This window comes from Rhipicephalus sanguineus, chromosome 9 (genome assembly GCF_013339695.2).
Source record: "Rhipicephalus sanguineus isolate Rsan-2018 chromosome 9, BIME_Rsan_1.4, whole genome shotgun sequence".
Lineage (NCBI taxonomy): Eukaryota > Metazoa > Arthropoda > Arachnida > Ixodida > Ixodidae > Rhipicephalus > Rhipicephalus sanguineus.
Genome location: NC_051184.2, coordinates 40,933,144 through 40,949,811, shown reverse-complemented (window position 1 = coordinate 40,949,811; position 16,668 = coordinate 40,933,144). Strand labels below are relative to the sequence as shown.

Here is a 16,668-nt window from a genome sequence, read left to right as displayed (position 1 = left end):
CCTAATAGACAAGGACACAAGGACATGCGGCGCTGCTTCGTATTGGTGAAAAGCGTCCCTTATGAAAGCCTCCTTCGGGACTGTGGCACGGGAGTACAAACGGTTCGCTGCAGCGGCGGCGGCCTGCGCATCAGCTTCTCTGCAGTGCACGATTGCTAGCGGCGTTGAAAACAGATGAGCAACTCCGCCACATAAAGTAACATTTACAGTAACTCTAGGTGCAGTAAAGCTTTAGGGTGCAGCGCTCGCAGCGACCCGTAGCGGCTGCCGCTACGGTCGTCGAAAATTAAAGGGGGGAGGGGGAATGGCACCGGTACCCTGTTCCTCTTAGATCCGACCCTGGAATTTTCGTGTTTGTTGCAATTCATTCCGAGCTGCGTCTTGAGAGGTTCGTGCATGCTCGCGTGCGACTGCAAATCTTTCTAGCCTCTCCAACGCAACATGCCTAAAAGAAAAAAGACAACCTGTTCCATGACGTTATGCAAAAGAACTCGTGCAATGACAAGGCATCGATTCTCTTCAGAGCTTCTACGGATCCGTATGCCTGCAAGAGTGGGCGTGAAACATCAAGGAGGTCCCTCATGTGTACATAAAATTTCATTTGACTGTTCGCTGATCTTACTTTTAATTAATTATTTTTTTTTTAATGCACCTATCTTTTCCTTTCACTGTTTACATTCTGCGCGAAAATATCTTCTTTTGCGTCTGTTCATTTTATTTTTGTTCTTGATGTAACCGCTATAATGTCAATGAATATTTCAATCATTGTACTCAAACATTACTGCGTGAAAAAGATGTTAATCAACTAGAACGGAAACCCGAATTTCCTACATGTTTGTTCTCTACGCCAGCATGTGCCGTGCAGAAGAAGCTAATCTGCCCGCATAGTTCCCAGAGTTTTCTTTTCTTCGTTTTACAATTTATCAGCGCCATGTGTGGCCTACACGACGAGCTTATACCGCAACAAAAGCTTGGTTTCAACGGGAAACTCCACGAGCGCGGCTCACACGCGCGAAAGCACGCCAGCGAGCGGCAGCGCCGTCTGCACGCTGGATCGCGCAATCTTTCCACCTGGCAGGCGCGCTCACGACACTAAGGAGACCGAGTACTGCGTTCGTGCGCGTTCGTTCTGACTTTTAACGCGCTGCCTCGCATTTTGTGTATGTGTGTTGTATTTCGTGGTTACTGACGTAAGCGCAACTATACGCGGTACCAGGCAAATAGTCACCAGATGCCGACCGGCGACTTGAATCTCTGCGACTGCTTTGTTCTGTGTGCCGACGGACGCGATTCATAGTTTTGAAGAAACACCTTCAAATGTTTCCGCACGTCAGTGAGTAGCGCGCCGCAATCCTTTGTCGACGACGCGTTCTGTCGCCCTGGAAAATGCTTTTGACGCTCGGGACGGCCGGTAGCTCGGCGATTCCTCGCTTGGCGCACCATTGGAACCGGCGGTCATCTAGCAGTGTACGCTGCCAGCGTATTTTTTATTGCCAGAGGTAAGTGAACGTTACGCTTCGTACATTGTGTTATGTTATTGTAGTACGCCTTGTCGCCGAAGAAAATCGCATAACGTGTTGGTATGTATGCGGTTGTAGTTGTGAGGATTGTGCTCGCGCATGACATTTGTCAAGAACGTAGTCGGTAGTGTTATAAAGTTTTGGTAATTAGCTCGCTTGCACGCACTGCTCTACGCTAATATTTGCTGAAAGGAGACAACATTTTTGTCAGGCTCACCATTGTCATGCTTTTATGCATGTCTCTCGACAAATTACTTGGAGTAACGCCGTGAAACCGAAGCTTCAACATCCATTTCGTTCGCACGAGCTCTGAAGGATAATCATCAGCCACCGTGTGAATCGTGAATCGGTACAGTGGGAGAAATATAGTGTATTTAGGGATGTTTCTTTAGGCGTGCATTTATTTGTCATTATGTAACGTGACCCTCAAAAGCGTTAGGTTAGCATTCTTGGACATTGCTTATCATCTTTCAAGCAATAGATAACATAGATTGCTAAAAATGCAATTTCTGCAGCATGACATTGTATTTGTTCAATTGTTTTGCCCCATTTTTATCCTTTATGCACGTTGACCCTAATTTGACAAGCCGTACTTTCAGCTGAATTTCAATTGCTTTTAGCACTATATGTGCGTCCGTGTATTGAAGTCCCACCTCTCATCGCATAATAATAGCTTGTGAAGAACGACGCTTGTCTTGAATTAGCCATTTATCAGAGCTCTTCCTCCCTCCTCAAAGGGCAAGGTGCTGCTGGCACACCTGGTTCGGCTTTTCTTAACCTTTTTTTTTTTAATGCTGAAGTTTTTTGCAACGTACTGCAGGTAGCAAACAGCAGTGCCTCGACAAACAGTGGAGTGCTGACCATGCAGTCCAGAAGGTGGCTGAGGCAAGTACTCTAGGAGGTGCTTATTCAGGCAGAAGAAATAAGCATCTGTAGCCAACGTAAAGGTAATGTACAAAGTTCCATTTAATGAAGAAGAATCTTGTTTTGAGCTAGTCATGTCGAAGGGAAACAATGAGCGCTAGATAATGGAGATGGAAATGCAGAGTAACAATGTATGTATGCCAGCAACCAACTTAAGTTTATTCATGCAAAAGGGTTATTTCCAACTGGTTCATTTGGGGGAAGAGCCCACAGTTTCCACGAATGGGCATACCTGGTAGCCGTTGCACATCCTGTTACTGTGTTCTCACACTCATTATTATGTGCCACTTACTCTTGTGACGTTCCACCAAGGTGAAATTACTTCACATAAACAGCAGCGAGAAGGCTCTTGCTAGCCAGTTCAATTAAGACAGCGTTACCGTAGCTTTTAGTTCCAGTAAACCAGCTAAGCTGTATAGAAGAGCGTACTCCATGTTGTCACATGGACAGGCATTTTGCCTGGGAACATGGCTTAGTTTTGCAAAGGAAAATGTTGCCTTTCTGTAAAACGTGGGTACCGGGAAATGCATTGTGCCAAAATATTAAGGTTTATGACTTCTTGCAGCATGCATTGTTGTACAGGGATGTTAGCGTTTTCATAAATGCAATGCATGGTGCCTGAAGAATATAGCGGCCCACTTTAAAATTTATAACTTCATGATTTCAGTATCTGGGACAGACTTTACTGTATACGGTTTGTTTCTGGAAAGCTTCAACCTATCTTGCAATTCTTCAAGGCCAATACTGAATTTGCTGTGTACATTTGGCTGCACATTCTCATCACTTATGCTAAACAACAACAGGCTTGAGTGATGTGTGGAATTCTTGTCAATCAATTTTATTGATTACCTCGGACGATCTATTCTACTTCCCACAGTTATTGGGTGCTTTGTGTGCATGTGCTATGCATGCTGGAAATGAAAACAGGGAATGCAGCTGGCAGCATCAACGAGTACAATGCCCATAGGCTATTATGAGGTGCGAAATGTTGCCACTGCTATAATTTACATTATGTGTGCATGGTACAGCTGATTGTGTAATTTAGCACTTTCCAGCTACTTACGCAGTTGGAGCAGATGTCGATCATGTTTACTGTGGTATGGCACGGCCACCAAGTTCGTGCATTCTGCATACCAGGAAACCTGACACGAAGCAACGTATTGCTGTGATGGCAGCTAAGTGAGAACGAATGAGTTTGTCTTCTCTGTCCATTTGTCAATACCATTACACAGGCTTGTTAAGTGCATTCAAGCGGCTTTAGCAATGCACTTGCAGCTACAGAGCCAGTAAAGGCAGCCAATTTCATCATCAGAGTTCACTCTGCAAATCCCACTTTCCATAAAGGGCATTGTTTTGTGATAGCTTAAGGTCAAAACTTGCTCAATTAAACACTTCTTGGTGTCTGACATTACATGAATTATGATAATTGTTATATCTCATGTGAAATTATGCCATTGTTTTTTTTTTCATATTCTTACTTTGCATACACACTTTACGACTGCACCCTCCCCAACCGAATCTTTACTAGTGCTACATTCTGTTATGGGTGAAAACAATTATTGAACTAAAAACCAGGCCAAGGAAAGCAGTATGATGCCCTGTAATGTAGGAGGATGCCGCTATTGCAGTGTTTAGTCTAGAGCTGAATTTAATGAGAAAGGGCAGCAATGTAGGTCATCTGTCGATATTTGCAGACCATAATTGTGTTGTGGTCATTTTGTTATCGCAGGAAGCATCTTCAAAAAGCAGTGCTACAAGGATGTGAGCAGCAGTTTCCCTTCAACGAACGGGTCAAATTCATGGAAGCCACGTGCCTGCTGCTTCTGGCCTACACAAACATGCAGCCACCATAGTAAAGTTCTTGCAAAGGTGTGAGACATCCCTATGCTGCATCGGATTGAGCATGTTAATTGCCTGTTTTTTATAGCTTATAGTAATATGTCTACAAGTGTACTTCCTTCTAGTGTATATTTACATTCTCTTAAAGGGCCAGTCAGCAGGCTCCGACTTCTTTTTTTTACACCTCCCAAACAAGCTCGCTAATTCGTACAGAGGGCCGCAGGAATCACATTGTGCGAATGTCAGACACTCCACTTCTAAAAACAATAACCGCACCTCCTCTTCAGCGCTTGACCAGTCCTCTTTGCTAGCGAAGTGGTGTAATGTTGCCTATGAGCAACATTAAGTAACGCTGACTGTTGAATAGTCCTCTGCAATACGAAACGGCATTTTGGCTTTGTGATGATGCAGTATCTGTGGTTGTCACAAGTGTTGCGAATTGGTTTATCTCGCCAGTGCTTTGACTGTGCTTCCTCACCGCACCGCTCTGGCACAGTGGCACACCGAGGAAGCCCCTCTTCAGGATGGTCAGGCTGAGCGAGAAACTGAAACCAGCTGGAATGTTTGTTCTATCCCCTGTGGCTTCATTATTACACCACTTAATCAAAAAATTCATGTGACAACATGTTCACGTTGTACAAGCGTGCAGTTGTCACAAATTTTAGACTCCGGGGTTGTTTAGGGGCCCTTTAGCCTTAAATTATGAATGGTAAATTCACACGTCACGTGGTTTTCTTGCTTTATTTTTTGCAATGCTGATTTTTAAAATAGCATGTCAGCTTCTGTGAGTGGTAATTTATACATTTATCATACAAAACATCCTGCTATATTCAACAAGTGTTATTATAGATTTTTCATGGCACCAGAGCCACCTGCTTTTTGCCGTGTGGCAGCTACATGGAAGTTCATTGCTATGCTGCTTTGTTTAACTGATATCTTTTCAATCAATGCGTTTCACAGTCCAGGGTGTTTGGTGTATTTGCATCTTGATGTGTTTAATATCATACAAGTGATGGATTTTTTTCTGTCTTCTAGTGTTTACTTTGCAGCTATTTAACTGTGGTTTTCAGGGGCATATCTAGACAGGAACATCAATTCTGCTAAGCTTTGGTTCGAAAAGAGACGCTGAACAGGAGTTCCTTAGGTGCATGCCCTGAGCACCAGCCCTTTGGATTACAGAAATATCTAAACTGCATAATGTCTGCAGCTCCTTGCTTAATTGCATGTCTTTCTTCAACCTACAGCTCTTTCCATAATCCTTAACATTAACCTACATTACCAAGTGAACATCCCCCGCTGCAATACAGTGGTTATAATGGTCAGCTGCTGATCTGAACTGTGCGGGTTCGATCCTTGATGGAGTGGTTGCACTTTCGGTGGAGGTGCAAATCCTAGAGGTTCCTGTGCTTTTAATTTCACGTTTACATACAGAACCCCATTGTTATTATTACATCAGCAAGTGGACAGAGTGGTAATTCTAGATTGTATACATATTTAGTATAACAGACAGCTGAGCTGGTTGGTAGGTATTCATGTTAAAAGGCAGGGCATGCAAACATGGACACAAGAGAGAAACCAAGACACCACTAACGCCAACTGGAAAGGTGGACAGTGGCACAAAATAAAGTAGACACAGAAACTTATCTGTGCATGCCCAGGCAAGAGGCGATACCTATCAATCTGGCACGCGCGATAGTCTACGTGAGAGATAACTGCTCAAGCATTTGATTTCTTCTTTATGCTAGTTAATCGACGGTTGGCTCTCTTGTGCACTGCCATTATCGATATGCCAGGCCTCGACAATTGGACGCATTTCTTCATTCATGTGCTTGTACAAAACTGCATTCATCGAATTTTGGCGTGCATTTACGCTCTCGACAATGTAAAGGTAGATTAGGTGATGAGCCTCCAGTTAGTGATCTCAGCGTTTTAGGTGTCTTGACTCTCTTGTGTCCATGTTTGCATGCCCCATCTTTTTAACATGTATTCATATAGTGCGTAAGAGAAATAGGTTATCTAGTGAGTTATTTGGAAAGTAAGTTTAGGGCGAACACCAATATAGCAGTGTAAATTAAATTTAAGCGATGAATGCATCGGGCTGGATTAGGAAACGATATAATGGCGAAATATAGCCGCTTGCTCTTTGCTTATACTTGTCTCAGTTTCTTGTCTCGTATGCTTTGACAATGACCAGGTGTCGTGTTGGATGCTACTAATTGGTTATGAGCTATACATAGACAAAGCAGCGGCTGTTTGGATGCTTTCTAAACAGCTACCTTATGGGGAGAGAAAAGTTAATTTGGGTTATGTGAGGCATGCTAAAAAAAGTCGACTTGTTTCTGATGTTTTTGTTTTCCTGGCAGACATTCTACACGAACTTGCCCAAAGGCGGAAGGAAGGCACGCACAGATGGACGCACAGAAATCATGGGGCTGCCGTAGAAGCTGTGAATGAGCATTAACCTGTGAGTATGTGTCTTAAACATTTTGCTGAAGCCTTTTATTTTGGCTGAACATTCTTATCGATGCTTTGTATTCCCTGATTTGTAGTGCAATATTGTTACCACCTTTGCTTTCACAACAGAGCTCTTTAGTCTGGTACAAGGCCCAAAAAGTTCGACCTAGATGACCAAATTGCGGCAGCCAGTTGTTTCCACAATTAATGCATTAGTGTAAAAAAACGCAATAGACGGAGCACAAGAAAAAGGAAGACACAAACAGTGCTGTGCTCGTGTGCTCAGTCTTCTGCACTGCTTTGTTTACGCTCTGTCATACCAACACACACAAGCATCCATTTTAGCTTATGTAGTAGTCCAGCTCATACACTTGGTAACGTTCTCCAACGGCAGGATTACCGGATATCTGGCTTGTGAAGTCAATCTAAAGTGCATGCCTGTTCGTGTAGACTTGTGTGCATCCACCATTGAGATGGAAATGCAGCTGTGTTTTAATATTTTAGCCAGTATAGCTCGTGAATGGAATTTGGAGCTGTGACAGCAACACTTTTATAGGGGGCGAGTTACTAAATTATTGTAGACTTGTGTGCATCCACCATTGAGATGGAAATTCAGCTGTGTTTTAATATTTTAGCCAGTATAGCTCGTGAATGGAATTTGGAGCTGTGACAGCAACACTTTTAGAGGGGGCGAGTTACTAAATTATTGTGTATTTCTCGATGTTTGCATGTTATAAAAACATAGCTGGTTAAAATTAGTCCAGATTTTACGCTATTTCTTAACATATGACCTTCCGTACTGTTCGAAGGCATTGAACCATATGAAATGCTTTGTGCCTTTGTGTGTGTGCCGAAGGTTAGGAGTCATTATACTAGAGATAGATAAAAATAGGTCAGAGGTTAAAGTAAATTTTTCGCAATCAACTTCTTGTGGGCAGTTATTCAGAGCAGGGTTTTGAAGTAATTTAGCAATACAAGCAGATTAGTGCTTCATTTTAGTGTCTGACAGTGCACACTGTTTTATTTTAGTACCTATTTGGGTCATTTCACGCCAGTGTGCCAGGTCGTTTTTTGACCATTTCCAATATTTTGTAAAACTGGTGCTGTTATGTTTCAGTGTGGGAAGTAGTCATTCAAGCGTTATTTTCGGGGAAAGAATTGCATGATGCAGCAAAGACCTTTCAAACTTCGCATGCAGAAATGAAGCTGTGTCAGGCAAATTAATTGACACATGGTTATTGCGTCGAGCTATTACTACAAAGCATTTGTTTCTTTAACATAGTCACCAATCTTTCATGACTATGATAGTCGAATTTATTTTGATTTCAATTTATGCTATTTGCAGTCGTGAGGAAACATTGCAAAATGCACCATTTTTAAGTATATTGTAAAAAAGACTGAATGTTTCATGTGAAATATATTCACAGTATGCGTTCAGTGCATATACCAAGGGTTGAAAATGCTGCTGGCAAAAAGAAGCAAAAATGTCTTCAAAATTGGCACTTGGAAGAAGTAGTGTTTGAACCCATATTGCGGGCTCTCTTTCACTGTGTAGCAATCCCAGCTAAAATGTTGCCTACACATCATAGTGTGCTTTCCTCGTGCGATAATTTAGACAAAGTTTTTAAGGTGTAATATTATCTTCAAGCGAAAAATAATTTTTTCAAATGAAAAATAACAAGGCTGTGGGAAGTTTCTTGGAGCTTTGCCTTCACTGCACAGCACATCATTGTTCTTGCATGGTATTTCAGACAGAAGTATTGCTTAAATCTGCAACATTTAGACTTGCACTATATGAGCACAGGGGCACCCGCGTGAATCTTGTGCCAATGTGCTGTGCAGCGAAGGTCAAGGAACGAGACTCTGTGCAGGCTAGGGATTATTCACTTCAGTAAATTTTTCCTTGCTTACAACCAAGCAGTATATATTTTTTTTAAATGGAATATAAATTGCCAGCAAAGTATACCACACAATAATGTCTTGGCGACATTTCTGTTTGGAATGCTACATAGCAAAAGCTAAGCTGCAATATGGGTCAAAAGCTATTTTTTCCGACTGTTACAGTTTGGGTGGAACGTTTCTGATTATTTTGTTTTCATAGTAGTTTTATGACAAAGTGGATATCTATTTACTTATTTATTTATTACTTGACAATACTGCTGACACCAGTAAGCAGTATTGCAAAGTGGGCTACAGTGATAAGTTACACATAAAATGATCTTGCTAAGCAAAAACAGGAGCATAACATATACAAAACACAAGATAAACCAAGAACATCTATACAACCGTCTTAAGGAAAATGATAAGGTAACAGCACAAAATACAAAGGCAATGAACTTTAGAAATCAACCTTCGGTATTCCATACGAAAGAATTAGTCTTTCTCCTGATAAATGTTAACATTAGAACTTCAGCATTTTGCAGTGTTTCCTTATGGCTGAAAAAATGTAACTTGAAATGCAAATTAGTAAACTATTTTAGCCATGAAACACTGCCACCTTCAGATTAAAGAAAGAAATATTCTGCATTAAAACGGGAACAAACAGCGCTGGACACGGGACGAAGAAAGAACAATAGACGAGGGTGCTGTCGCCTTCGTCTACCTTTTTTTTTCCAGTCCCGTGCCCAGCGCTGTTTGTTCCCGTTGTAATCATGTACTAACCAGCCCAGTTAGGTGCTCTCCTGAAATATTTTGCTCTAATTGCTCAAAGCAATAACTTTGTATAAGTTATCTTGCATGACGCAGTTTCACATCTGTAGATGGATGGATGCTATGTGTGTTCCCTTTAAAGCGAAGCATTGACATGCAAGTGGCCAAGCTCAATTTTTGAATTGGCTTAATGCCTTTCCTACCTGAATTAAATTTCTTTCCTTAAAAAAACTTATAATAGGTAGCTTATTTTTCGGCATTGTACATAAAGACCCTGCAAGTTTGTTTTTGGCTGTTCTCGCTGCTTTTCCACTACCAATCCTCCATCTGTCTTTTACTGATTTCTCTTGTGGATGTGTTCATCTTTATCAAGCTTTCTCTAAGCCTAGGGCTTCATGAGAGCTAGTTCCCAACACGCACATGGGTGGACATTTTTACATTTATTTAAAAGGTGGTCCGTCATTTCCATATCTCTCTCACAACCAGTGCATGTGACGCCTACTTACTGGATCTCACTTTATGACTGCATATTCTAAGACAAGATTAACTCGCTTCAGACATTGCACTAGCTTATCATATGCTTCCCTCCTTACTTCGTCCTTATTCTTGCGATAGTTACTCAGAGCTTTTCATTTTTAGTATTTGCTATCCATTAAATCATCTCCACCTCTCTGACATTGCACCTAACGCTTATCGTGCATAAAGTTTAATGCATGCTCTCAGCATCACGAAATTTCGTCCTGGAAATTATCACTTGACTACAGGTATGATCTTTTTAGCAGCATGATCTTTTTCAACAGCAAAGGAGTTCGTTAAAAAACCACCTTTTATACTTAAAATGGGGATGACTAATTCCATACCTCAAGTTAACCTCTTTCAATTTCCTTACGCTTGTTCTTTGTGTTGTGCTTGCCTCATGGTTTGCAGTCTTTATGAATCTGGTATATTTAAAGAGTTGAATAGCCGGTCACCTGCTTATGACACTGCAGCTTAAGTATTGCACCCACTATCATTGCCATAGTAGCATTTGGTACAGTAGAGGTTTGTAATGAATGTAACGAGATGTACAGCTCATGAAATAATTGTTGAACAACGAATGTTGTTGGAGCTAGTGATTCAACAAGAGGACTCCTCTTTAGAGGGGCAACGAATTGCATCAAGGTTGCTGCAACAACTTAGACATATCAATTTGTTGAAACATTGGCTCCAACAACACGCTTTGTTCAATGGTTTGACATTCATTCAAGCCGCCATCTTCAGCTCAACTTTTGTCGCGTTAAGATGTACAGGATATACAACTATCATGTTGTTTTCTGATAGAATTCAAGAGCTATTGACAGCAAGCCTTGCTTCTCAATTTAATTCTCATCCTTTACGTTTACGCTTTAATCTTTGTCATCTTCAGCCGTATTATATGTGCACTGCAGCAGTAGCCCTTCGCAGTGGTCTACAATTTGCCTCGCCTTGTGCGAGCTGATTCCATTTTACACATGCGCAATTCTTCATTTCTTCACCCACATAACTCTCGGCCTTCTCGGCAGCATTAAGTACAAAAATTGTAACTGTTAAGACTTTTGCTTCAACATCATGACAATAATTGAATAGAATTGGTAATGCACGTAAATAAATACTCTTGCAGTTAGAACGTAGTGTGTTTAACCCTGAATTCTTGTGTACTATAGCAATAAGTCTTCGTGAAATCATGCTGCTTGTTCTTCATATGATCAGAACGAGTCCAGAAATATCTGCAAAATACCGTTTCTGCTTTTTTGATTTCTGAAACAGTGATGCTAAGGGAGGCCATGTGCACATGCACCATGGCAATGTTTAAATGTGTATAAATTCTGAACATTGCTGTTGCTCTAGGTGTTTTCTTTCATTTCCTTTTCAGACGTACAGAAAGGAGCGAAGTGGAGCTGTCCATGGGCCGTGCACACAGTTTCATAAGCAAGCTTGCAACACTTTTGACAAATATGTTCCTGAATACATCTGCCAAAGTGGCATTTAAAGAAGCATGTAGTAGTGTACTTCACTGTTTATTTGGCATGAAGCAGCAGGTATGCTTCCGTCATCAGCAAGTTCACACAGTACAGTGCATCTACACATGGCATGCTACCCCCACATCTACCAGCTCGGGATGTGTAGCTTGATTGTAAAATGTTTACTTTGACTTAACACAACAATTATTAACAAAATGACATGAAAGTTTTGCCACCTATGCAGGCGACATTCTCAGTATACGCTGCCAAATATAAGCGGAGTTTGACCAGTCCATTAGTCGCACATTTCCTTGTAAACATCTCGTAGAGGGCCGCTGTTGTTGTTGCAAGCCAATGCGCCGTGATGAATGAACCATGATTCCAAGATTTTTCTTTTCCTCCGACCTTTGTACACGAGGTAGCATCGTCGAATTGATTAGGTCAAAGTTATGCCTTGTCATTCAGCAGCGTTCAACAAGCTCCGTTTTAGAACATGTTGCATGGGTGGTTTTCGCAACATCCTCTTTGTGTTCTTTAACCTTCGATTACCTTCTTCAACCCATTTCGCCTATGCAAGTTGTGTCGCAATCCCCACATTGTACTTCGTAGATGATCCCGCTCTAATCTTCGGCGGTGTTTGTGTATACCTTGTCCTTAGGACATGTGTTCACAAAGCCCAAAGACCGCACACCTGCGGATGATTAGAGCAGGGTACTCTACAGAGTACGTTGTGGGGTTCACGACACCACTTACATCGGCGAATTGGGCAGGAAAATGCCAAAGACGTTCAAAGAACACAAAGTGGGAATGTTGCTAAAGCCACCCATGGAGCGCATTTTAAGACAGCTTGTTGAATACTGCTAGACGACAGGTTATAGCTTCGACCTTAACAATGCGACGATGCTGGCTCAGGAACGAAGGTGGAGGAAAACTATTGGAATTATGGTTCATGCGTCATGAAGCATCTGCTTGAAACAACAACCACAGACCCATACCGAACGTGTACGTGGACGTATGTGGCTAGTGGACTGGTCGACCTCCGCTCACTTGTTGCCAGCGTATACTGAGACTGCCACCTGCATAGGTGGCAAAGCTTCTATGGGATTTTATGGTGCAGTTGTGGTACAAAACCATTATTTTGCATTAAGGCAAATGGGCCGTATTATATTGGACAGTACGGGCAGACCATTCTTTAGTATCTTAACGTAGGAGGTACGTAAGAAGACCTTCTTTGAAGGAAATTGTTTTATTCTGGTCACGGAACAGTTCTCATTCAAACAAAGTGACGGAGTGCTTTGTTTTATCTGTGGTAACGAAAGCACTTCGTAAGAAGACTCCTTTTTAGAGAAATCGTTTAATTCAGATCGCGGAAAAGTGCTCGGCACCGCTGTACCTTCAACTTTGTCCGTGTTTAGGGGCCAGATTTTTTGCAGTGTATTCAGATGGGTGCAGGGACAAAGAAGGAGAGAAGAAGTAAGAAGCACAAAGAAGTGCGTTCGCGCTGTAATTTTAGCCTCAGGAATATGCACCAACTAGACCCAAATGATGTTTTGCTTCAGTGACCAGAATCGACGCCCACAGGGAACGCGAGCCGTGGCTCCACGTACCACTGCGAAGCGCCGTCTTTATTTTCTTCTCTTGAGGTCACGCGTTCTCCGGTTTTCTTCGCCGCCCAAAGGAAGGCGCTGCAGAGTTTTGGAACAACGGGAGTGCAAGAGTCCGAGAGTGGCTTGCGTTCTGCGCATGCGTCCTGGCGGCTCGCAAATTCCTTGGGTCCCCAGTTCTAAAACTGCTTAGTGTTTCGCCGGAGTTGGTATGTGCGCCTCCGACATGTACTTTGGCATACAGGGCGTGGTCGACCGTGCCCGGGCGATTATCTTTTGAGGCGGAGTTTTCGACGTCTTGTGCTTTCACCGCAAAGCTTGCGTTGAAGCTATAGACCGCACGAAGGTCACTTTGCCCGCTGCAGCGGCCGCGTTTGCGAAAGGAGTGAGCTGCTAGCTAGAAGAGTCAAAGTAGGGGCTAGTTGATGTTACAACTGTGGCAGTTCGCGCTCGTCCTGTGTATACCAGTGCGTTCTTTTCGTGCGTACTTCTTTATGTTTGACCTGCGCGCTGCAAGTGTCGAGCTGTGACAGCTGTTAGTGCGCACTCGCCTTGTGTGTTTTCTTTTCTTGTGTCTTTTTTGCTTGAGCAGTGCGCAGCAAGTTTCTAGCTGCTTGTCGTTCTTCCTATGGCATTCCAATTTCTTGCTATCGGATTCACTGCTTCGCCCTTGAGGCAAAACTGACTTTTTGTACCTCAACTATTTTTTTATATTTGTACGAAATGTGCTTCGTGCTCTGTCTTATTGTTGTAAACCACCTTTCTCCTACGAAATGTACTCTGCGCCCTGAGAATAACATAAATAATTAAACATGAATAAGTAAACTATGAAGGCCTGTGGCGCGAATTCATACTGGTGCTCCGCTTCACATTGATTCACGTTGCTAAATTAATCCTGTAGAAATGTGCATCGACGTCGCTTCTCTAAATAGTGTCTAGAGTAGCCCGGTCCGACGATTTGCTAAATAAGTTTAGGCATCTAGTATTTTTTTCTCTTATTGACATGTCAGAAGGAGATGTTCGCACGCACATACGGCACCAGCTACTCCTCAGCTCTTGAAGTGGCTTTTTATACAGCATAGGCCTACTGTTTTCGTTGTCACGCACACATACATACATACATACATACATACATACATACATACATACATACATACATACATACATACATACATACATACATACATACATACAACTGCATTAAAAATGAAGCTAAAGATGTGGTTTTAGATCTTAAAGACGCTACAGTGAAATAGACAAGGTAAAGTGCCGTCCCTGCTTGTCTCGCATTGTCGCTCTAATATAACGCTAACCCTACTGGAAATACAGCTTGCATGAAAAAAGAAGATCAATTTCAACTCCTACCTTCGGGATTGGCAGGGGAGGGACGGAGGACAGGCACGAATGTAGAAGAAATCCCACAGGTGTATGCTCACTGTTTTCACATGTCTGGAATAATCGGATGTCAGACGGATCTATGTTGCCCACGCAGTGAACGCCGGAAATGAAGGAAGCGCGCTGGACTCCTCGCAATCAGAGCGGCTTCACCTGCGCTCCTCGGATTTTGCGAGCTCTAGGCAGAGATTTCCCGAGTGAATATCAGCGCACTCGGTGGCGACTCAATTTTGATAGAGTGGCCGCTTTCTTCTTCGCGCTTATATTTACCGAAACACATCTATCTGAATACCTCCTCCCTCACACGTTGATTTTCTTTTTGTGTGTGCGTGCATGTATCTATGTGTGTGTGTGTGTGTGTGTTTTGTCTTATTCTCTTCACGCGCTCTCACCTACATACCTGTGCGTCAGAATGACTGGCACGCATATATAAACTTCTCGCTTCTCCATGTATTTTTTCCTGCGTCTATTCGACTGCGAGACTCCAAATGCTCGAGACTCCAATCGCTTGACAGAAAGGCGGGGGATAAAAGCGATTCTTGCCCAGCAGTGATGAATTAAAAATTAAAGTATCGGTTGAACATATCACGGGTACAACCTGTTATCAGCTACAGTGAACCGTCAGCAACGTACGCGGAGTACTGTGGGCATTTCAATTCTTAGCTGTTTTTCTTTTATAACTCATAGCTTCAGGTTCTCATTGTTATTGTAGCTGGGGCCCTTGTCCACTGATTTACTGTCACTCTACCACAAAGTTATGCCCACCTATAATTATTCAACTAATATGATTGTTTCTCACAAAGGATGGTATAAAGCGACATTTTAACATGAAACTGTTTTATGCCGGGGTGCACCAAAATTACCGTGACGTATTTCCGTCACAGAAATGACGTCGAAAAAATGCACACAATCAGACGGCAAGTAAAAACATAAAAAAATTAACGGGAGTCGAACCCACGACCTCTCGGTCCGCGACAACTAATGTCGGGCATGCTAGCCACTACGCCACCGTCTTTTTTTTTTTCTTTATTGCCTGGTGCAGAAGGTACAGTAATATCAAGATACACACAAATAGATTAGTGACACACTGATACAATGCTGCCATGTCTATATCTTTTTCATATCGTTAAGCACGTCAAGTCTAGTGACCCAGTCTGGTGGATCAGGTTGTACTCTGAAAATCTCCCTAATTTGCACAACACTGTCAATGAAATCGTCTCTCGAAGATTTTACATGCACATCTGCGTGGCGTACCTGCATACGTGTTTTCCACAATCCAATGAAACCTAGGATCATTATCATGTCATATGGACTTTCTATTGGCAAGAACCTTATGTCATAATGATCCACAGGCAGTTCTTTCTTTAGAGTGCTCTGGAGCACGCTCCAATGAAATACCGCATCCCGGCAATCTAGAAAGGCATCTTCGATCAACGTTACTAGAACAAACTCAGTTTAAAAGCTCCGCCGGAGAGGCGGTCCGCGTGGCGGTCGTGAGAACTAGTGGCGCTGCAGTCACGTCTAGCTCCCGCGGCTGGCGCTTGTTGTGATCGGCGCCGCCGATGTACGAGCGCACGTGGGTTACAGCGTCGTCTGCGCTTTGTTAGCTCGTCATTTTTGCGACTGTTCTTGAGCAGGCTTAGCGTCTTGTACGAAGACACGTGCATGATGTACGAAGCGCAACGAGGGCGAACAAATTCACAGTGCGGTATGCCGACTTGCTTTGCGCCGCTACCGCAACGACGACTCCGCTTCACGACACTTCTTCGGACCTCCAAAAGACCCTACGCAATTCAAGCTTTGCATCGCAAAGATAGAAAACTTACTGCGAAATGCAAGGTCTGTGACGTTCATTGTGAGAGTGACGACATTGTGAAGCACTATCGTCGTGTCGTTGCGGGGCAAGAAGTTTTGATCCCATGGCACGTGGAAAGTGGGAACTCTGGCCAGGTGCCGTGCCGCGCTTGTTCCTAGCACTTCCACCCCACATTTCAAAGCCAAAATGTTCGGGGCTTAGGCGCAAATCCCCCCCCCCCCCCCCCAAGACGCACGGCGTCCCGCGAAAGCCCGGTGCCCAATTTGGAGGAGCCGCCAGAACAGGGGCGTAGCCAGAAATTTTTTTCGGGGGGGCGGGGGGGTTCAACCATACTTTATGTATGTTCGTGCGTGCGTTTGTAGTGTGCGTGTATATATACGCAAGCAAAATTGAAAAATTTCGGGGGGGGGGGGATTGAACCCCCACAACCCCCCTTGGCTACGCCCCTGCGCCAGAAATAGAACAGCAAAACGAAAGGCAGGCGATTA

At 43.1% G+C, this 16,668-nt stretch overlaps 1 long non-coding RNA gene across 2 annotated transcripts; it reads left to right on the top strand.

Annotated features, from left to right (window-relative positions):
* The first annotated feature begins 1,463 nt into the window (after positions 1-1,463).
* LOC125759821 (uncharacterized) lies at positions 1,464-12,459 on the top strand. 2 transcript variants are annotated; one of them, XR_007417522.1, is made up of 5 exons: positions 1,464-1,499; positions 2,341-2,467; positions 4,174-4,313; positions 6,647-6,747; positions 11,278-12,456. It is a non-coding gene; the product is annotated as an uncharacterized LOC125759821 (long non-coding RNA). The 2 variants fall into 2 exon arrangements; XR_007417521.1 differs by lacking the exons at positions 1,464-1,499; positions 2,341-2,467 and having other exon boundaries at positions 2,992-4,313; positions 11,278-12,459.
* Positions 12,460-16,668: the final 4,209 nt, after the last annotated feature.